Here is a 20,598-nt window from a genome sequence, read left to right on the forward strand (position 1 = left end):
GGACAGGCCATGGAGAAACGGGAGCCTTGCTACGCTGATGGGCGGGATGTAAATTGCCAACAGCCACTCTGGAGAAGTGTACGGTGTGTCCTGAAACATCTAAAAAACTCAGCTTAGAGAGCATAGGGCACTTCCACTCATGGGCGTATAAATTGGGAAAACTAAAAATCAGCGAGACACAGGCACCCCAAAGTTTAGGGCTGCTCTGTTGACAAGAACCTCCACTTCATTACACCTTAAATATCCCAGGAAAGAGAAAAATGGATAAAGAAGTTGTGCTCCTTATGTACAATGGAATATCACTCAGGCATGAAATCAACATCATAAGGCTAGTAGCAGCATGATGAGTGGATTTAGGTACGACGATTCTAAGTGAAATAAGTCACACAGAAAGACACTTATCGTAAGATATCACTTATACAGGGAATGTAAAAACCGCTACACTTGAACTGAATTACAAAACTAAACAGCGTCACACGTTTAGAAAACACACTATGGCTGCTTAACGGGAAAGGTGAGGTGGGGTGATGCAGAAAACAAGGGTTTCAAATTAGCTCAGATACTGTTCCATAAACCCAATATGTAACAGACAAGACCTACTCCTTGCTCAGTGAACTGGATTCAACACCACCTGTTCACCGCCCAAGAATATATCTGACTAGTAAGACTCTTAAAACCAATGTATTGATATCTCTCTGTAAGTGAGTCAAGTGGGTGTAAAGCGGCATAAACACAGCAGTGAAAAGCAGCTAAACCCCATTATAAAAATCAATTACTTTTAAAAACCCGTGAAACAAAGACAGTGAAAGGGAGAGAAATTCATACAGAATTCGTTCAGGGGCTGGGATGCCACCTTTATTGACCATCTCTAGACCCACAGCTGATTGAGACATAAGGGTGGACACTCTTCGGGCTGAGAGGTTTGGTGAGGTTGGGTGAGCAAACGCAGACCCTTTAAAGTAATACTGCGTGGTACCCATCCCATGGGACCAAAATCTCCAGGTTCAAGGGCATCTTCCTACATCGAAAACATGCATGAGAAACCCAGAAGATGGTACACCGTGTGATCGGGAAAGGTTTCTAAAACGCACCTCATTTCTCATCTCCTTGTGCTCGGGCTCGCCATTCCAGCCGCTTTACTAGCAATCTCCCTCCTTGGAGAATGAGCACCTTTAACCTCCTGATCCGTACAGGTTGCAAATTTGTCCTGAGGATGAACGGGAAGAGGGGGAACCAATGAGAGACTAGGTCTAGGTGTGGGGACAGGCACAGGTCACTCTATTTTCCCATCAGGAAGAAGAATTAACCACAGGCTCAGCCTGCCGCCCGGAACCACAATAGGGCCTGAAGCAATCCTGCGCTTTTGGGGCCAGCTCCCAAGAAAGCGAGTTGAAAAATGGAGCTCAGGGGCACTGCAATTCACAAACCTGCAGAGTTATAAATGATAACTCTCGTCCACAAATATATTGAGGGAAGGCAACGAAGAGGATTTGAAAGCAAGGCAGAATTGCAGGAAACAGATTTCAGGAGGTAGATTCGAATCGCCTTTAAAGCACAGGAAAAGCGGCAAAACCTCGACCATGATGCCCTTGGCCAAAAACGGCGTATGCGTTTTTTCCTGAATATATTCAGGAAAAAACGCACACGCCCTTTTTGGCCAACCAAGCAACCTGGAAAGGCAAATCAGCGCTACAAAGAAGTCTCGCTTCCCATCGGTCAAAAGGGCCATGCTGAATAAAGTGTCAAAACCAGAAATGCAGGACAGGCCATGGAGAAACGGGAGCCTTGCTACGCTGATGGGCGGGATGTAAATTGCCAACAGCCACTCTGGAGAAGTGTACGGTGTGTCCTGAAACATCTAAAAAACTCAGCTTAGAGAGCATAGGGCACTTCCACTCATGGGCGTATAAATTGGGAAAACTAAAAATCAGCAAGACACAGGCACCCCAAAGTTTAGGGCTGCTCTGTTGACAAGAACCTCCACTTCATTACACCTTCAATATCCCAGGAAAGAGAAAAATGGATAAAGAAGTTGTGCTCCTTATGTACAATGGAATATCACTCAGGCATGAAATCAACATCATAAGGCGAGTAGCAGCATGATGAGTGGATTTAGGTACGACGATTCTAAGTGAAATAAGTCACACAGAAAGACACTTATCGTAAGATATCACTTATAGAGGGAATGTAAAAACCGCTACACTTGAACTGAATTACAAAACTAAACAGCGTCACACGTTTAGAAAACACACTATGGCTGCTTAACGGGAAAGGTGAGGTGGGGTGATGCAGAAAACAAGGGTTTCAAATTAGCTCAGATACTGTTCCATAAACCCAATATGTAACAGACAAGACCTACTCCTTGCTCAGTGAACTGGATTCAACACCCCCTGTTCACCGCCCAAGAATATATCTGACTAGTAAGACTCTTAAAACCAATGTATTGATATCTCTCTGTAAGTGAGTCAAGTGGGTGTAAAGCGGCATAAACACAGCAGTGAAAAGCAGCTAAACCCCATTATAAAAATCAATTACTTTTAAAAACCCGTGAAACAAAGACAGTGAAAGAGAGAGAAATTCATACAGAATTCGTTCAGGGGCTGGGATGCCACCTTTATTGACCATCTCTAGACCCACAGCTGATTGAGACATAAGGGTGGACACTCTTGGGGCTGAGAGGTTTGGTGAGGTTGGGTGAGCAAACGCAGACCCTTTAAAGTAATACTGCGTGGTACCCATCCCATGGGTCCAAAATCTCCAGGTTCAAGGGCATCTTCCTACATCGAAAACATGCATGAGAAACCCAGAAGATGGTACACCGCGTGATCGGGAAAGGTTTCTAAAACGCACCTCATTTCTCATCTCCTTGTGCTCGGGCTCGCCATTACAGCCGCTTTACTAGCAATCTCCCTCCTTGGAGAATCAGCACCTTTAACCTCCTGTTCCGTACAGGTTGCAAATTTGTCCTGAGGATGAACGGGAAGAGGGGGAACCAATGAGAGACTAGGTCTAGGTGTGGGGACAGGCACAGGTCACTCTATTTTCCCATCAGGAAGAAGAATTAACCACAGGCTTAGCCTGCCGCCCGGAACCACAATAGGGCCTGAAGCAATCCTGCGCTTTTGGGGCCAGCTCCCAAGAAAGCGAGTTGAAAAATGGAGCTCAGGGGCACTGCAATTCACAAACCTGCAGAGTTATAAACGATAACTCTCGTCCACAAATATATTGAGGGAAGGCAACGAAGAGGATTTGAAAGCAAGGCAGAATTGCAGGAAACAGATTTCAGGAGGTAGATTCGAATCGCCTTTAAAGCACAGGAAAAGCGGCAAAACCTCGACCATGATGCCCTTGGCCAAAAAGGGCGTATGCGTTTATTCCTGAATATATTCAGGAAAAAACGCATACGCCCTTTTTGGCCAACCAAGCAACCTGGAAAGGCAAATCAGTGCTACAAAGAAGTCTCGCTTCCCATCGGTCAAAAGGGCCATGCTGAATAAAGTGTCAAAACCAGAAATGCAGGACAGGCCATGGAGAAACAGGAGCCTTGCTACGCTGATGGGCGGGATGTAAATTGCCAACAGCCACTCTGGAGAAGTGTACGGTGTGTCCTGAAACATCTAAAAAACTCAGCTTAGAGAGCATAGGGCACTTCCACTCATGGGCGTATAAATTGGGAAAACTAAAAATCAGCAAGACACAGGCACCCTAAAGTTTAGGGCTGCTCTGTTGACAAGAACCTCCACTTCATTACACCTTAAATATCCCAGGAAAGGGAAAAATGGATAAAGAAGTTGTGCTCCTTATGTACAATGGAATATCACTCAGGCATGAAATCAACATCATAAGGCTAGTAGCAGCATGATGAGAAGATTTAGGTACGAGGATTCTAAGTGAAATAAGTCACACAGAAAAAGGCACTTATCATAAGATATCACTTATAGAGGGAATGTAAAAACCGCTACACTTGAACTGAATTACAAAACTAAACAGCGTCACACGTTTAGAAAACACACTATGGCTGCTTAACGGGAAAGGTGAGGTGGGGTGATGCAGAAAACAAGGGTTTCAAATTAGCTCAGATACTGTTCCATAAACCCAATATGTAACAGACAAGACCTACTCCTTGCTCAGTGAACTGGATTCAACACCCCCTGTTCACCGCCCAAGAATATATCTGACTAGTAAGACTCTTAAAACCAATGTATTGATATCTCTCTGTAAGTGAGTCAAGTGGGTGTATAGCGGCATAAACACAGAAGTGAAAAGCAGCTAAACCCCATTATAAAAATCAATTACTTTTAAAAACCCGTGAAACAAAGACAGTGAAAGAGAGAGAAATTCATACAGAATTCGTTCAGGGGCTGGGATGCCACCTTTATTGACCATCTCTAGACCCACAGCTGATTGAGACATAAGGGTGGACACTCTTCGGGCTGAGAGGTTTGGTGAGGTTGGGTGAGCAAACGCAGACCCTTTAAAGTAATACTGCGTGGTACCCATCCCATGGGTCCAAAATCTCCAGGTTCAAGGGCATCTTCCTACATCGAAAACATGCATGAGAAACCCAGAAGATGGTACACCGTGTGATCGGGAAAGGTTTCTAAAACGCACCTCATTTCTCATCTCCTTGTGCTCGGGCTCGCCATTACAGCCGCTTTACTAGCAATCTCCCTCCTTGGAGAATGAGCACCTTTAACCTCCTGTTCCGTACAGGTTGCAAATTTGTCCTGAGGATGAACGGGAAGAGGGGGAACCAATGAGAGACTAGGTCTAGGTGTGGGGACAGGCACAGGTCACTCTATTTTCCCATCAGGAAGAAGAATTAACCACAGGCTCAGCCTGCCGCCCGGAACCACAATAGGGCCTGAAGCAATCCTGCGCTTTTGGGGCCAGCTCCCAAGAAAGCGAGTTGAAAAATGGAGCTCAGGGGCACTGCAATTCACAAACCTGCAGAGTTATAAATGATAACTCTCGTCCACAAATATATTGAGGGAAGGCAACGAAGAGGATTTGAAAGCAAGGCAGAATTGCAGGAAACAGATTTCAGGAGGTAGAGTCGAATCGCCTTTAAAGCACAGGAAAAGCGGCAAAACCTCGACCATGATGCCCTTGGCCAAAAAGGGCGTATGCGTTTTTTCCTGAATATATTCAGGAAAAAACGCACACGCCCTTTTTGGCCAACCAAGCAACCTGGAAAGGCAAATCAGCGCTACAAAGAAGTCTCGCTTCCCATCGGTCAAAAGGGCCATGCTGAATAAAGTGTCAAAACCAGAAATGCAGGACAGGCCATGGAGAAACGGGAGCCTTGCTACGCTGATGGGCGGGATGTAAATTGCCAACAGCCACTCTGGAGAAGTGTACGGTGTGTCCTGAAACATCTAAAAAACTCAGCTTAGAGAGCATAGGGCACTTCCACTCATGGGCGTATAAATTGGGAAAACTAAAAATCAGCAAAACACAGGCACCCCAAAGTTTAGGGCTGCTCTGTTGACAAGAACCTCCACTTCATTACACCTTCAATATCCCAGGAAAGAGAAAAATGGATAAAGAAGTTGTGCTCCTTATGTACAATGGAATATCACTCAGGCATGAAATCAACATCATAAGGCTAGTAGCAGCATGATGAGTGGATTTAGGTAACGATTCTAAGTGAAATAAGTCACACAGAAAGACACTTATCGTAAGATATCACTTATAGAGGGAATGTAAAAACCGCTACACTTGAACTGAATTACAAAACTAAACAGCGTCACACGTTTAGAAAACACACTATGGCTGCTTAACGGGAAAGGTGAGGTGGGGTGATGCAGAAAACAAGGGTTTCAAATTAGCTCAGATACTGTTCCATAAACCCAATATGTAACAGACAAGACCTACTCCTTGCTCAGTGAACTGGATTCAACACCACCTGTTCACCGCCCAAGAATATATCTGACTAGTAAGACTCTTAAAACCAATGTATTGATATCTCTCTGTAAGTGAGTCAAGTGGGTGTAAAGCGGCATAAACACAGCAGTGAAAAGCAGCTAAACCCCATTATAAAAATCAATTACTTTTAAAAACCCGTGAAACAAAGACAGTGAAAGAGAGAGAAATTCATACAGAATTCGTTCAGGGGCTGGGATGCCACCTTTATTGACCATCTCTAGACCCACAGCTGATTGAGACATAAGGGTGGACACTCTTGGGGCTGAGAGGTTTGGTGAGGTTGGGTGAGCAAACGCAGACCCTTTAAAGTAATACTGCGTGGTACCCATCCCATGGGTCCAAAATCTCCAGGTTCAAGGGCATCTTCCTACATCGAAAACATGCATGAGAAACCCAGAAGATGGTACACCGTGTGATCGGGAAAGGTTTCTAAAACGCACCTCATTTCTCATCTCCTTGTGCTCGGGCTCGCCATTACAGCCGCTTTACTAGCAATCTCCCTCCTTGGAGAATGAGCACCTTTAACCTCCTGTTCCGTACAGGTTGCAAATTTGTCCTGAGGATGAACGGGAAGAGGGGGAACCAATGAGAGACTAGGTCTAGGTGTGGGGACAGGCACAGGTCACTCTATTTTCCCATCAGGAAGAAGAATTAACCACAGGCTCAGCCTGCCGCCCGGAACCACAATAGGGCCTGAAGCAATCCTGCGCTTTTGGGGACAGCTCCCAAGAAAGCGAGTTGAAAAATGGAGCTCAGGGGCACTGCAATTCACAAACCTGCAGAGTTATAAACGATAACTCTCGTCCACAAATATATTGAGGGAAGGCAACGAAGAGGATTTGAAAGCAAGGCAGAATTGCAGGAAACAGATTTCAGGAGGTAGATTCGAATCGCCTTTAAAGCACAGGAAAAGCGGCAAAACCTCGACCATGATGCCCTTGGCCAAAAAGGGCGTATGCGTTTATTCCTGAATATATTCAGGAAAAAACGCATACGCCCTTTTTGGCCAACCAAGCAACCTGGAAAGGCAAATCAGCGCTACAAAGAAGTCTCGCTTCCCATCGGTCAAAAGGGCCATGCTGAATAAAGTGTCAAAACCAGAAATGCAGGACAGGCCATGGAGAAACGGGAGCCTTGCTACGCTGATGGGCGGGATGTAAATTGCCAACAGCCACTCTGGAGAAGTGTACGGTGTGTCCTGAAACATCTAAAAAACTCAGCTTAGAGAGCATAGGGCACTTCCACTCATGGGCGTATAAATTGGGAAAACTAAAAATCAGCAAGACACAGGCACCCTAAAGTTTAGGGCTGCTCTGTTGACAAGAACCTCCACTTCATTACACCTTAAATATCCCAGGAAAGAGAAAAATGGATAAAGAAGTTGTGCTCCTTATGTACAATGGAATATCACTCAGGCATGAAATCAACATCATAAGGCTAGTAGCAGCATGATGAGAAGATTTAGGTACGAGGATTCTAAGTGAAATAAGTCACACAGAAAAAGGCACTTATCATAAGATATCACTTATAGAGGGAATGTAAAAACCGCTACACTTGAACTGAATTACAAAAGTAAACAGCGTCACACGTTTAGAAAACACACTATGGCTGCTTAACGGGAAAGGTGAGGTGGGGTGATGCAGAAAACAAGGGTTTCAAATTAGCTCAGATACTGTTCCATAAACCCAATATGTAACAGACAAGACCTACTCCTTGCTCAGTGAACTGGATTCAACACCCCCTGTTCACCGCCCAAGAATATATCTGACTAGTAAGACTCTTAAAACCAATGTATTGATATCTCTCTGTAAGTGAGTCAAGTGGGTGTAAAGCGGCATAAACACAGCAGTGAAAAGCAGCTAAACCCCATTATAAAAATCAATTACTTTTAAAAACCCGTGAAACAAAGACAGTGAAAGAGAGAGAAATTTATACAGAATTCGTTCAGGGGCTGGGATGCCACCTTTATTGACCATCTCTAGACCCACAGCTGATTGAGACATAAGGGTGGACACTCTTCGGGCTGAGAGGTTTGGTGAGGTTGGGTGAGCAAACGCAGACCCTTTAAAGTAATACTGCGTGGTACCCATCCCATGGGTCCAAAATCTCCAGGTTCAAGGGCATCTTCCTACATCGAAAACATGCATGAGAAACCCAGAAGATGGTAAACCGTGTGATCGGGAAAGGTTTCTAAAACGCCCCTCATTTCTCATCTCCTTGTGCTCGGGTTGGCCATTACAGCCGCTTTACTAGCAATCTCCCTCCTTGGAGAATGAGCACCTTTAACCTCCTGTTCCGTACAGTTTGCAAATTTGTCCTGAGGATGAACGGGAAGAGGGGGAAACAATGAGAGACTAGGTCTAGGTGTGGGGACAGGCACAGGTCACTCTATTTTCCCATCAGGAAGAAGAATTAACCACAGGCTCAGCCTGCCGCCCGGAACCACAATAGGGCCTGAAGCAATCCTGCGCTTTTGGGGCCAGCTCCCAAGAAAGCGAGTTGAAAAATGGAGCTCAGGGGCACTGCAATTCACAAACCTGCAGAGTTATAAATGATAACTCTCGTCCACAAATATATTGAGGGAAGGCAACGAAGAGGATTTGAAAGCAAGGCAGAATTGCAGGAAACAGATTTCAGGAGGTAGATTCGAATCGCCTTTAAAGCACAGGAAAAGCGGCGAAACCTCGACCATGATGCCCTTGGCCAAAAAGGGCGTATGCGTTTTTTCCTGAATATATTCAGGAAAAAACGCACACGCCCTTTTTGGCCAACCAAGCAACCTGGAAAGGCAAATCAGCGCTACAAAGAAGTCTCGCTTCCCATCGGTCAAAAGGGCCATGCTGAATAAAGTGTCAAAACCAGAAATGCAGGACAGGCCATGGAGAAACGGGAGCCTTGCTACGCTGATGGGCGGGATGTAAATTGCCAACAGCCACTCTGGAGAAGTGTACGGTGTGTCCTGAAACATCTAAAAAACTCAGCTTAGAGAGCATAGGGCACTTCCACTCATGGGCGTATAAATTGGGAAAACTAAAAATCAGCAAGACACAGGCACCCCAAAGTTTAGGGCTGCTCTGTTGACAAGAACCTCCACTTCATTACACCTTCAATATCCCAGGAAAGAGAAAAATGGATAAAGAAGTTGTGCTCCTTATGTACAATGGAATATCACTCAGGCATGAAATCAACATCATAAGGCTAGTAGCAGCATGATGAGTGGATTTAGGTACGACGATTCTAAGTGAAATAAGTCACACAGAAAGACACTTATCGTAAGATATCACTTATAGAGGGAATGTAAAAACCGCTACACTTGAACTGAATTACAAAACAGAACAGCGTCACACGTTTAGAAAACACAATATGGCTGCTTAACGGGAACGGTGAGGTGGGGTGACGCAAAAAACCAGTGTTTCAAATTAGCTCAGATACTGTTCCATAAACCCAATATGTAATAGGCAAGACCTACTCCTTGCTCAGTGAACTGGATTCAACACCCCCTGTTCACCGCCCAAGAATATATCTGACTAGTAAGACTCTTAAAACCAATGTATTGATATCTCTCTGTAAGTGAGTCAAGTGGGTGTAAAGCGGCATAAACACAGCAGTGAAAAGCAGCTAAACCCCATTATAAAAATCAATTACTTTTAAAAACCCGTGAAACAAAGACAGTGAAAGAGAGAGAAATTCATACAGAATTCGTTCAGGGGCTGGGATGCCACCTTTATTGACCATCTCTAGACCCACAGCTGATTGAGACATAAGGGTGGACACTCTTGGGGCTGAGAGGTTTGGTGAGGTTGGGTGAGCAAACGCAGACCCTTTAAAGTAATACTACGTGGTACCCATCCCATTGGACCAAAATCTCCAGGTTCAAGGGCATCTTCCTACATCGAAAACATGCATGAGAAACCCAGAAGATGGTACACCGTGTGATCGGGAAAGGTTTCTAAAACGCACCTCATTTCTCATCTCCTTGTGCTCGGGCTCGCCATTACAGCCGCTTTACTAGCAATCTCCCTCCTTGGAGAATGAGCACCTTTAACCTCCTGTTCCGTACAGGTTGCAAATTTGTCCTGAGGATGAACGGGAAGAGGGGGAACCAATGAGAGACTAGGTCTAGGTGTGGGGACAGGCACAGGTCACTCTATTTTCCCATCAGGAAGAAGAATTAACCACAGGCTCAGCCTGCCGCCCGGAACCACAATAGGGCCTGAAGCAATCCTGCGTTTTTGCGGCCAGCTCCCAAGAAAGCGAGTTGAAAAATGGAGCTCAGGGGCACTGCAATTCACAAACCTGCAGAGTTATAAATGATAACTCTCGTCCACAAATATATTGAGGGAAGGCAACGAAGAGGATTTGAAAGCAAGGCAGAATTACAGGAAACAGATTTCGGGAGGTAGATTCGAATCGCCTTTAAAGCACAGGAAAAGCGGCAAAACCTCGACCATGATGCCCTTGGCCAAAAAGGGCGTATGCGTTTTTTCCTGAATATATTCAGGAAAAAACGCATACGCCCTTTTTGGCCAACCAAGCAACCTGGAAAGGCAAATCAGCGCTACAAAGAAGTCTCGCTTCCCATCGGTCAAAAGGGCCATGCTGAATAAAGTGTCAAAACCAGAAATGCAGGACAGGCCATGGAGAAACGGGAGCCTTGCTACGCTGATGGGCGGGATGTAAATTGCCAACAGCCACTCTGGAGAAGTGTACGGTGTGTCCTGAAACATCTAAAAAACTCAGCTTAGAGAGCATAGGGCACTTCCACTCATGGGTGTATAAATTGGGAAAACTAAAAATCAGCGAGACACAGGCACCCCAAAGTTTAGGGCTGCTCTGTTGACAAGAACCTCCACTTCATTACACCTTAAATATCCCAGGAAAGAGAAAAATGGATAAAGAAGTTGTGGTCCTTATGTACAATGGAATATCACTGAGGCATGAAATCAACGTCATAAGGCTAGTAGCAGCATGATGAGTGGATTTAGGTACGACGATTCTAAGTGAAATAAGTCACACAGAAAGACACTTATCGTAAGATATCACTTATAGAGGGAATGTAAAAACCGCTACACTTGAACTGAATTACAAAACAGAACAGAGTCCCACGTTTAGAAAACACACTATGGCTGCTTAACGGGAACGGTGAGGTGGGGTGACGCATAAAACAAGGGTTTCAAATTAGCTCAGATAGCGTTCCATAAACCCAATATGTAATAGACAAGACCTACTCCTTGCTCAGTGAACTGGACGCAAAAACCCCCTATTCACCGCCCAAGAATATATCTGACTAGGAAGAATCTTCAAAGCTATGTATTGATATCTCTCTGTAAGGGAGTCAAGTGGGTGTAAAGCAGCATAAACACAGCAGTGAAAAGCAGCTAAACCCCATTATAAAAATCAATTACTTTTAAAAACCCGTGAAACAAAGACAGTGAAAGAGAGAGAAATTCTTACAAAATTCGTTCAGGGGCTGTGATGCCACCTGGATTGACCATATCTAGACCCACAGCTGATTGAGACATAAGGGTGGACACTCTTGGGGCTGAGAGGTTTGGTGAGGTTGGGTGAGCAAACGCAGACCCTTTAAAGTAATACTGCGTGGTACCCATCCCATAGGTCCCAAATCTCCAACTTCAAGGGCATCTTCCTGCATCGAAAACATGCATGAGAAACCCAGAAGATGGTACACCGTGTGATCGGGAAAGGTTTCTAAAACGCCCCTCATTTCTCATCTCCTTGTGCTCGGGTTGGCCATTACAGCCGCTTTACTAGCAATCTCCCTCCTTGGAGAATGAGCACCTTTAACCTCCTGTTCCGTACAGTTTGCAAATTTGTCCTGAGGATGAACGGGAAGAGGGGGAAACAATGAGAGACTAGGTCTAGGTGTGGGGACAGGCACAGGTCACTCTATTTTCCCATCAGGAAGAAGAATTAACCACAGGCTCAGCCTGCCGCCCGGAACCACAATAGGGCCTGAAGCAATCCTGCGCTTTTGGGGCCAGCTCCCAAGAAAGCGAGTTGAAAAATGGAGCTCAGGGGCACTGCAATTCACAAACCTGCAGAGTTATAAATGATAACTCTCGTCCACAAATATATTGAGGGAAGGCAACGAAGAGGATTTGAAAGCAAGGCAGAATTGCAGGAAACAGATTTCAGGAGGTAGATTCGAATCGCCTTTAAAGCACAGGAAAAGCGGCGAAACCTCGACCATGATGCCCTTGGCCAAAAAGGGCGTATGCGTTTTTTCCTGAATATATTCAGGAAAAAACGCACACGCCCTTTTTGGCCAACCAAGCAACCTGGAAAGGCAAATCAGCGCTACAAAGAAGTCTCGCTTCCCATCGGTCAAAAGGGCCATGCTGAATAAAGTGTCAAAACCAGAAATGCAGGACAGGCCATGGAGAAACAGGAGCCTTGCTACGCTGATGGGCGGGATGTAAATTGCCAACAGCCACTCTGGAGAAGTGTACGGTGTGTCCTGAAACATCTAAAAAACTCAGCTTAGAGAGCATAGGGCACTTCCACTCATGGGCGTATAAATTGGGAAAACTAAAAATCAGCAAGACACAGGCACCCTAAAGTTTAGGGCTGCTCTGTTGACAAGAACCTCCACTTCATTACACCTTAAATATCCCAGGAAAGAGAAAAATGGATAAAGAAGTTGTGCTCCTTATGTACAATGGAATATCACTCAGGCATGAAATCAACATCATAAGGCTAGTAGCAGCATGATGAGAAGATTTAGGTACGAGGATTCTAAGTGAAATAAGTCACACAGAAAAAGGCACTTATCATAAGATATCACTTATAGAGGGAATGTAAAAACCGCTACACTTGAACTGAATTACAAAAGTAAACAGCGTCACACGTTTAGAAAACACACTATGGCTGCTTAACGGGAAAGGTGAGGTGGGGTGATGCAGAAAACAAGGGTTTCAAATTAGCTCAGATACTGTTCCATAAACCCAATATGTAACAGACAAGACCTACTCCTTGCTCAGTGAACTGGATTCAACACCCCCTGTTCACCGCCCAAGAATATATCTGACTAGTAAGACTCTTAAAACCAATGTATTGATATCTCTCTGTAAGTGAGTCAAGTGGGTGTAAAGCGGCATAAACACAGCAGTGAAAAGCAGCTAAACCCCATTATAAAAATCAATTACTTTTAAAAACCCGTGAAACAAAGACAGTGAAAGAGAGAGAAATTTATACAGAATTCGTTCAGGGGCTGGGATGCCACCTTTATTGACCATCTCTAGACCCACAGCTGATTGAGACATAAGGGTGGACACTCTTCGGGCTGAGAGGTTTGGTGAGGTTGGGTGAGCAAACGCAGACCCTTTAAAGTAATACTGCGTGGTACCCATCCCATGGGTCCAAAATCTCCAGGTTCAAGGGCATCTTCCTACATCGAAAACATGCATGAGAAACCCAGAAGATGGTACACCGTGTGATCGGGAAAGATTTCTAAAACGCCCCTCATTTCTCATCTCCTTGTGCTCGGGTTGGCCATTACAGCCGCTTTACTAGCAATCTCCCTCCTTGGAGAATGAGCACCTTTAACCTCCTGTTCCGTACAGGTTGCAAATTTGTCCTGAGGATGAACGGGAAGAGGGGGAAACAATGAGAGACTAGGTCTAGGTGTGGGGACAGGCACAGGTCACTCTATTTTCCCATCAGGAAGAAGAATTAACCACAGGCTCAGCCTGCCGCCCGGAACCACAATAGGGCCTGAAGCAATCCTGCGCTTTTGCGGCCAGCTCCCAAGAAAGCGAGTTGAAAAATGGAGCTCAGGGGCACTGCAATTCACAAACCTGCAGAGTTAGAAATGATAACTCTCGTCCACAAATATATTGAGGGAAGGCAACGAAGAGGATTTGAAAGCAAGGCAGAATTACAGGAAACAGATTTCAGGAGGTAGATTTGAATCGCCTTTAAAGCACAGGAAAAGCGGCAAAACCTCGACCATGATGCCCTTGGCCAAAAAGGGCGTATGCGTTTTTTCCTGAATATATTCAGGAAAAAACGCATACGCCCTTTTTGGCCAACCAAGCAACCTGGAAAGGCAAATCAGCGCTACAAAGAAGTCTCGCTTCCCATCGGTCAAAAGGGCCATGCTGAATAAAGTGTCAAAACCAGAAATGCAGGACAGGCCATGGAGAAACGGGAGCCTTGCTACGCTGATGGGCGGGATGTAAATTGCCAACAGCCACTCTGGAGAAGTGTACGGTGTGTCCTGAAACATCTAAAAAACTCAGCTTAGAGAGCATAGGGCACTTCCACTCATGGGCGTATAAATTGGGAAAACTAAAAATCAGCAAGACACAGGCACCCTAAAGTTTAGGGCTGCTCTGTTGACAAGAACCTCCACTTCATTACACCTTAAATATCCCAGGAAAGAGAAAAATGGATAAAGAAGTTGTGCTCCTTATGTACAATGGAATATCACTCAGGCATGAAATCAACATCATAAGGCTAGTAGCAGCATGATGAGAAGATTTAGGTACGAGGATTCTAAGTGAAATAAGTCACACAGAAAAAGGCACTTATCATAAGATATCACTTATAGAGGGAATGTAAAAACCGCTACACTTGAACTGAATTACAAAAGTAAACAGCGTCACACGTTTAGAAAACACACTATGGCTGCTTAACGGGAAAGGTGAGGTGGGGTGATGCAGAAAACAAGGGTTTCAAATTAGCTCAGATACTGTTCCATAAACCCAATATGTAACAGACAAGACCTACTCCTTGCTCAGTGAACTGGATTCAACACCCCCTGTTCACCGCCCAAGAATATATCTGACTAGTAAGACTCTTAAAACCAATGTATTGATATCTCTCTGTAAGTGAGTCAAGTGGGTGTAAAGCGGCATAAACACAGCAGTGAAAAGCAGCTAAACCCCATTATAAAAATCAATTACTTTTAAAAACCCGTGAAACAAAGACAGTGAAAGAGAGAGAAATTTATACAGAATTCGTTCAGGGGCTGGGATGCCACCTTTATTGACCATCTCTAGACCCACAGCTGATTGAGACATAAGGGTGGACACTCTTCGGGCTGAGAGGTTTGGTGAGGTTGGGTGAGCAAACGCAGACCCTTTAAAGTAATACTGCGTGGTACCCATCCCATGGGTCCAAAATCTCCAGGTTCAAGGGCATCTTCCTACATCGAAAACATGCATGAGAAACCCAGAAGATGGTAAACCGTGTGATCGGGAAAGGTTTCTAAAACGCCCCTCATTTCTCATCTCCTTGTGCTCGGGTTGGCCATTACAGCCGCTTTACTAGCAATCTCCCTCCTTGGAGAATGAGCACCTTTAACCTCCTGTTCCGTACAGTTTGCAAATTTGTCCTGAGGATGAACGGGAAGAGGGGGAAACAATGAGAGACTAGGTCTAGGTGTGGGGACAGGCACAGGTCACTCTATTTTCCCATCAGGAAGAAGAATTAACCACAGGCTCAGCCTGCCGCCCGGAACCACAATAGGGCCTGAAGCAATCCTGCGCTTTTGGGGCCAGCTCCCAAGAAAGCGAGTTGAAAAATGGAGCTCAGGGGCACTGCAATTCACAAACCTGCAGAGTTATAAATGATAACTCTCGTCCACAAATATATTGAGGGAAGGCAACGAAGAGGATTTGAAAGCAAGGCAGAATTGCAGGAAACAGATTTCAGGAGGTAGATTCGAATCGCCTTTAAAGCACAGGAAAAGCGGCGAAACCTCGACCATGATGCCCTTGGCCAAAAAGGGCGTATGCGTTTTTTCCTGAATATATTCAGGAAAAAACGCACACGCCCTTTTTGGCCAACCAAGCAACCTGGAAAGGCAAATCAGCGCTACAAAGAAGTCTCGCTTCCCATCGGTCAAAAGGGCCATGCTGAATAAAGTGTCAAAACCAGAAATGCAGGACAGGCCATGGAGAAATGGGAGCCTTGCTACGCTGATGGGCGGGATGTAAATTGCCAACAGCCACTCTGGAGAAGTGTACGGTGTGTCCTGAAACATCTAAAAAACTCAGCTTAGAGAGCATAGGGCACTTCCACTCATGGGCGTATAAATTGGGAAAACTAAAAATCAGCAAGACACAGGCACCCCAAAGTTTAGGGCTGCTCTGTTGACAAGAACCTCCACTTCATTACACCTTCAATATCCCAGGAAAGAGAAAAATGGATAAAGAAGTTGTGCTCCTTATGTACAATGGAATATCACTCAGGCATGAAATCAACATCATAAGGCTAGTAGCAGCATGATGAGTGGATTTAGGTACGACGATTCTAAGTGAAATAAGTCACACAGAAAGACACTTATCGTAAGATATCACTTATAGAGGGAATGTAAAAACCGCTACACTTGAACTGAATTACAAAACAGAACAGCGTCACACGTTTAGAAAACACAATATGGCTGCTTAACGGGAACGGTGAGGTGGGGTGACGCAAAAAACCAGTGTTTCAAATTAGCTCAGATACTGTTCCATAAACCCAATATGTAATAGGCAAGACCTACTCCTTGCTCAGTGAACTGGATTCAACACCCCCTGTTCACCGCCCAAGAATATATCTGACTAGTAAGACTCTTAAAACCAATGTATTGATATCTCTCTGTAAGTGAGTCAAGTGGGTGTAAAGCGGCATAAACACAGCAGTGAAAAGCAGCTAAACCCCATTATAAAAATCAATTACTTTTAAAAACCCGTGAAACAAAGACAGTGAAAGAGAGAGAAATTCATACAGAATTCGTTCAGGGGCTGGGATGCCACCTTTATTGACCATCTCTAGACCCACAGCTGATTGAGACATAAGGGTGGACACTCTTGGGGCTGAGAGGTTTGGTGAGGTTGGGTGAGCAAACGCAGACCCTTTAAAGTAATACTACGTGGTACCCATCCCATTGGACCAAAATCTCCAGGTTCAAGGGCATCTTCCTACATCGAAAACATGCATGAGAAACCCAGAAGATGGTACACCGTGTGATCGGGAAAGGTTTCTAAAACGCACCTCATTTCTCATCTCCTTGTGCTCGGGCTCGCCATTACAGCCGCTTTACTAGCAATCTCCCTCCTTGGAGAATGAGCACCTTTAACCTCCTGTTCCGTACAGGTTGCAAATTTGTCCTGAGGATGAACGGGAAGAGGGGGAACCAATGAGAGACTAGGTCTAGGTGTGGGGACAGGCACAGGTCACTCTATTTTCCCATCAGGAAGAAGAATTAACCACAGGCTCAGCCTGCCGCCCGGAACCACAATAGGGCCTGAAGCAATCCTGCGTTTTTGCGGCCAGCTCCCAAGAAAGCGAGTTGAAAAATGGAGCTCAGGGGCACTGCAATTCACAAACCTGCAGAGTTATAAATGATAACTCTCGTCCACAAATATATTGAGGGAAGGCAACGAAGAGGATTTGAAAGCAAGGCAGAATTACAGGAAACAGATTTCGGGAGGTAGATTCGAATCGCCTTTAAAGCACAGGAAAAGCGGCAAAACCTCGACCATGATGCCCTTGGCCAAAAAGGGCGTATGCGTTTTTTCCTGAATATATTCAGGAAAAAACGCATACGCCCTTTTTGGCCAACCAAGCAACCTGGAAAGGCAAATCAGCGCTACAAAGAAGTCTCGCTTCCCATCGGTCAAAAGGGCCATGCTGAATAAAGTGTCAAAACCAGAAATGCAGGACAGGCCATGGAGAAACGGGAGCCTTGCTACGCTGATGGGCGGGATGTAAATTGCCAACAGCCACTCTGGAGAAGTGTACGGTGTGTCCTGAAACATCTAAAAAACTCAGCTTAGAGAGCATAGGGCACTTCCACTCATGGGTGTATAAATTGGGAAAACTAAAAATCAGCGAGACACAGGCACCCCAAAGTTTAGGGCTGCTCTGTTGACAAGAACCTCCACTTCATTACACCTTAAATATCCCAGGAAAGAGAAAAATGGATAAAGAAGTTGTGGTCCTTATGTACAATGGAATATCACTGAGGCATGAAATCAACGTCATAAGGCTAGTAGCAGCATGATGAGTGGATTTAGGTACGACGATTCTAAGTGAAATAAGTCACACAGAAAGACACTTATCGTAAGATATCACTTATAGAGGGAATGTAAAAACCGCTACACTTGAACTGAATTACAAAACAGAACAGAGTCCCACGTTTAGAAAACACACTATGGCTGCTTAACGGGAACGGTGAGGTGGGGTGACGCATAAAACAAGGGTTTCAAATTAGCTCAGATAGCGTTCCATAAACCCAATATGTAATAGACAAGACCTACTCCTTGCTCAGTGAACTGGACGCAAAAACCCCCTATTCACCGCCCAAGAATATATCTGACTAGGAAGAATCTTCAAAGCTATGTATTGATATCTCTCTGTAAGGGAGTCAAGTGGGTGTAAAGCAGCATAAACACAGCAGTGAAAAGCAGCTAAACCCCATTATAAAAATCAATTACTTTTAAAAACCCGTGAAACAAAGACAGTGAAAGAGAGAGAAATTCTTACAAAATTCGTTCAGGGGCTGTGATGCCACCTGGATTGACCATATCTAGACCCACAGCTGATTGAGACATAAGGGTGGACACTCTTGGGGCTGAGAGGTTTGGTGAGGTTGGGTGAGCAAACGCAGACCCTTTAAAGTAATACTGCGTGGTACCCATCCCATAGGTCCCAAATCTCCAACTTCAAGGGCATCTTCCTGCATCGAAAACATGCATGAGAAACCCAGAAGATGGTACACCGTGTGATCGGGAAAGGTTTCTAAAACGCCCCTCATTTCTCATCTCCTTGTGCTCGGGTTGGCCATTACAGCCGCTTTACTAGCAATCTCCCTCCTTGGAGAATGAGCACCTTTAACCTCCTGTTCCGTACAGTTTGCAAATTTGTCCTGAGGATGAACGGGAAGAGGGGGAAACAATGAGAGACTAGGTCTAGGTGTGGGGACAGGCACAGGTCACTCTATTTTCCCATCAGGAAGAAGAATTAACCACAGGCTCAGCCTGCCGCCCGGAACCACAATAGGGCCTGAAGCAATCCTGCGCTTTTGGGGCCAGCTCCCAAGAAAGCGAGTTGAAAAATGGAGCTCAGGGGCACTGCAATTCACAAACCTGCAGAGTTATAAATGATAACTCTCGTCCACAAATATATTGAGGGAAGGCAACGAAGAGGATTTGAAAGCAAGGCAGAATTGCAGGAAACAGATTTCAGGAGGTAGATTCGAATCGCCTTTAAAGCACAGGAAAAGCGGCGAAACCTCGACCATGATGCCCTTGGCCAAAAAGGGCGTATGCGTTTTTTCCTGAATATATTCAGGAAAAAACGCACACGCCCTTTTTGGCCAACCAAGCAACCTGGAAAGGCAAATCAGCGCTACAAAGAAGTCTCGCTTCCCATCGGTCAAAAGGGCCATGCTGAATAAAGTGTCAAAACCAGAAATGCAGGACAGGCCATGGAGAAACAGGAGCCTTGCTACGCTGATGGGCGGGATGTAAATTGCCAACAGCCACTCTGGAGAAGTGTACGGTGTGTCCTGAAACATCTAAAAAACTCAGCTTAGAGAGCATAGGGCACTTCCACTCATGGGCGTATAAATTGGGAAAACTAAAAATCAGCAAGACACAGGCACCCTAAAGTTTAGGGCTGCTCTGTTGACAAGAACCTCCACTTCATTACACCTTAAATATCCCAGGAAAGAGAAAAATGGATAAAGAAGTTGTGCTCCTTATGTACAATGGAATATCACTCAGGCATGAAATCAACATCATAAGGCTAGTAGCAGCATGATGAGAAGATTTAGGTACGAGGATTCTAAGTGAAATAAGTCACACAGAAAAAGGCACTTATCATAAGATATCACTTATAGAGGGAATGTAAAAACCGCTACACTTGAACTGAATTACAAAAGTAAACAGCGTCACACGTTTAGAAAACACACTATGGCTGCTTAACGGGAAAGGTGAGGTGGGGTGATGCAGAAAACAAGGGTTTCAAATTAGCTCAGATACTGTTCCATAAACCCAATATGTAACAGACAAGACCTACTCCTTGCTCAGTGAACTGGATTCAACACCCCCTGTTCACCGCCCAAGAATATATCTGACTAGTAAGACTCTTAAAACCAATGTATTGATATCTCTCTGTAAGTGAGTCAAGTGGGTGTAAAGCGGCATAAACACAGCAGTGAAAAGCAGCTAAACCCCATTATAAAAATCAATTACTTTTAAAAACCCGTGAAACAAAGACAGTGAAAGAGAGAGAAATTTATACAGAATTCGTTCAGGGGCTGGGATGCCACCTTTATTGACCATCTCTAGACCCACAGCTGATTGAGACATAAGGGTGGACACTCTTCGGGCTGAGAGGTTTGGTGAGGTTGGGTGAGCAAACGCAGACCCTTTAAAGTAATACTGCGTGGTACCCATCCCATGGGTCCAAAATCTCCAGGTTCAAGGGCATCTTCCTACATCGAAAACATGCATGAGAAACCCAGAAGATGGTACACCGTGTGATCGGGAAAGATTTCTAAAACGCCCCTCATTTCTCATCTCCTTGTGCTCGGGTTGGCCATTACAGCCGCTTTACTAGCAATCTCCCTCCTTGGAGAATGAGCACCTTTAACCTCCTGTTCCGTACAGGTTGCAAATTTGTCCTGAGGATGAACGGGAAGAGGGGGAAACAATG

Source organism: Balaenoptera borealis (genome assembly GCF_965194805.1).
Source record: "Balaenoptera borealis genome assembly, chromosome: 6".
NCBI lineage: Eukaryota > Metazoa > Chordata > Mammalia > Artiodactyla > Balaenopteridae > Balaenoptera > Balaenoptera borealis.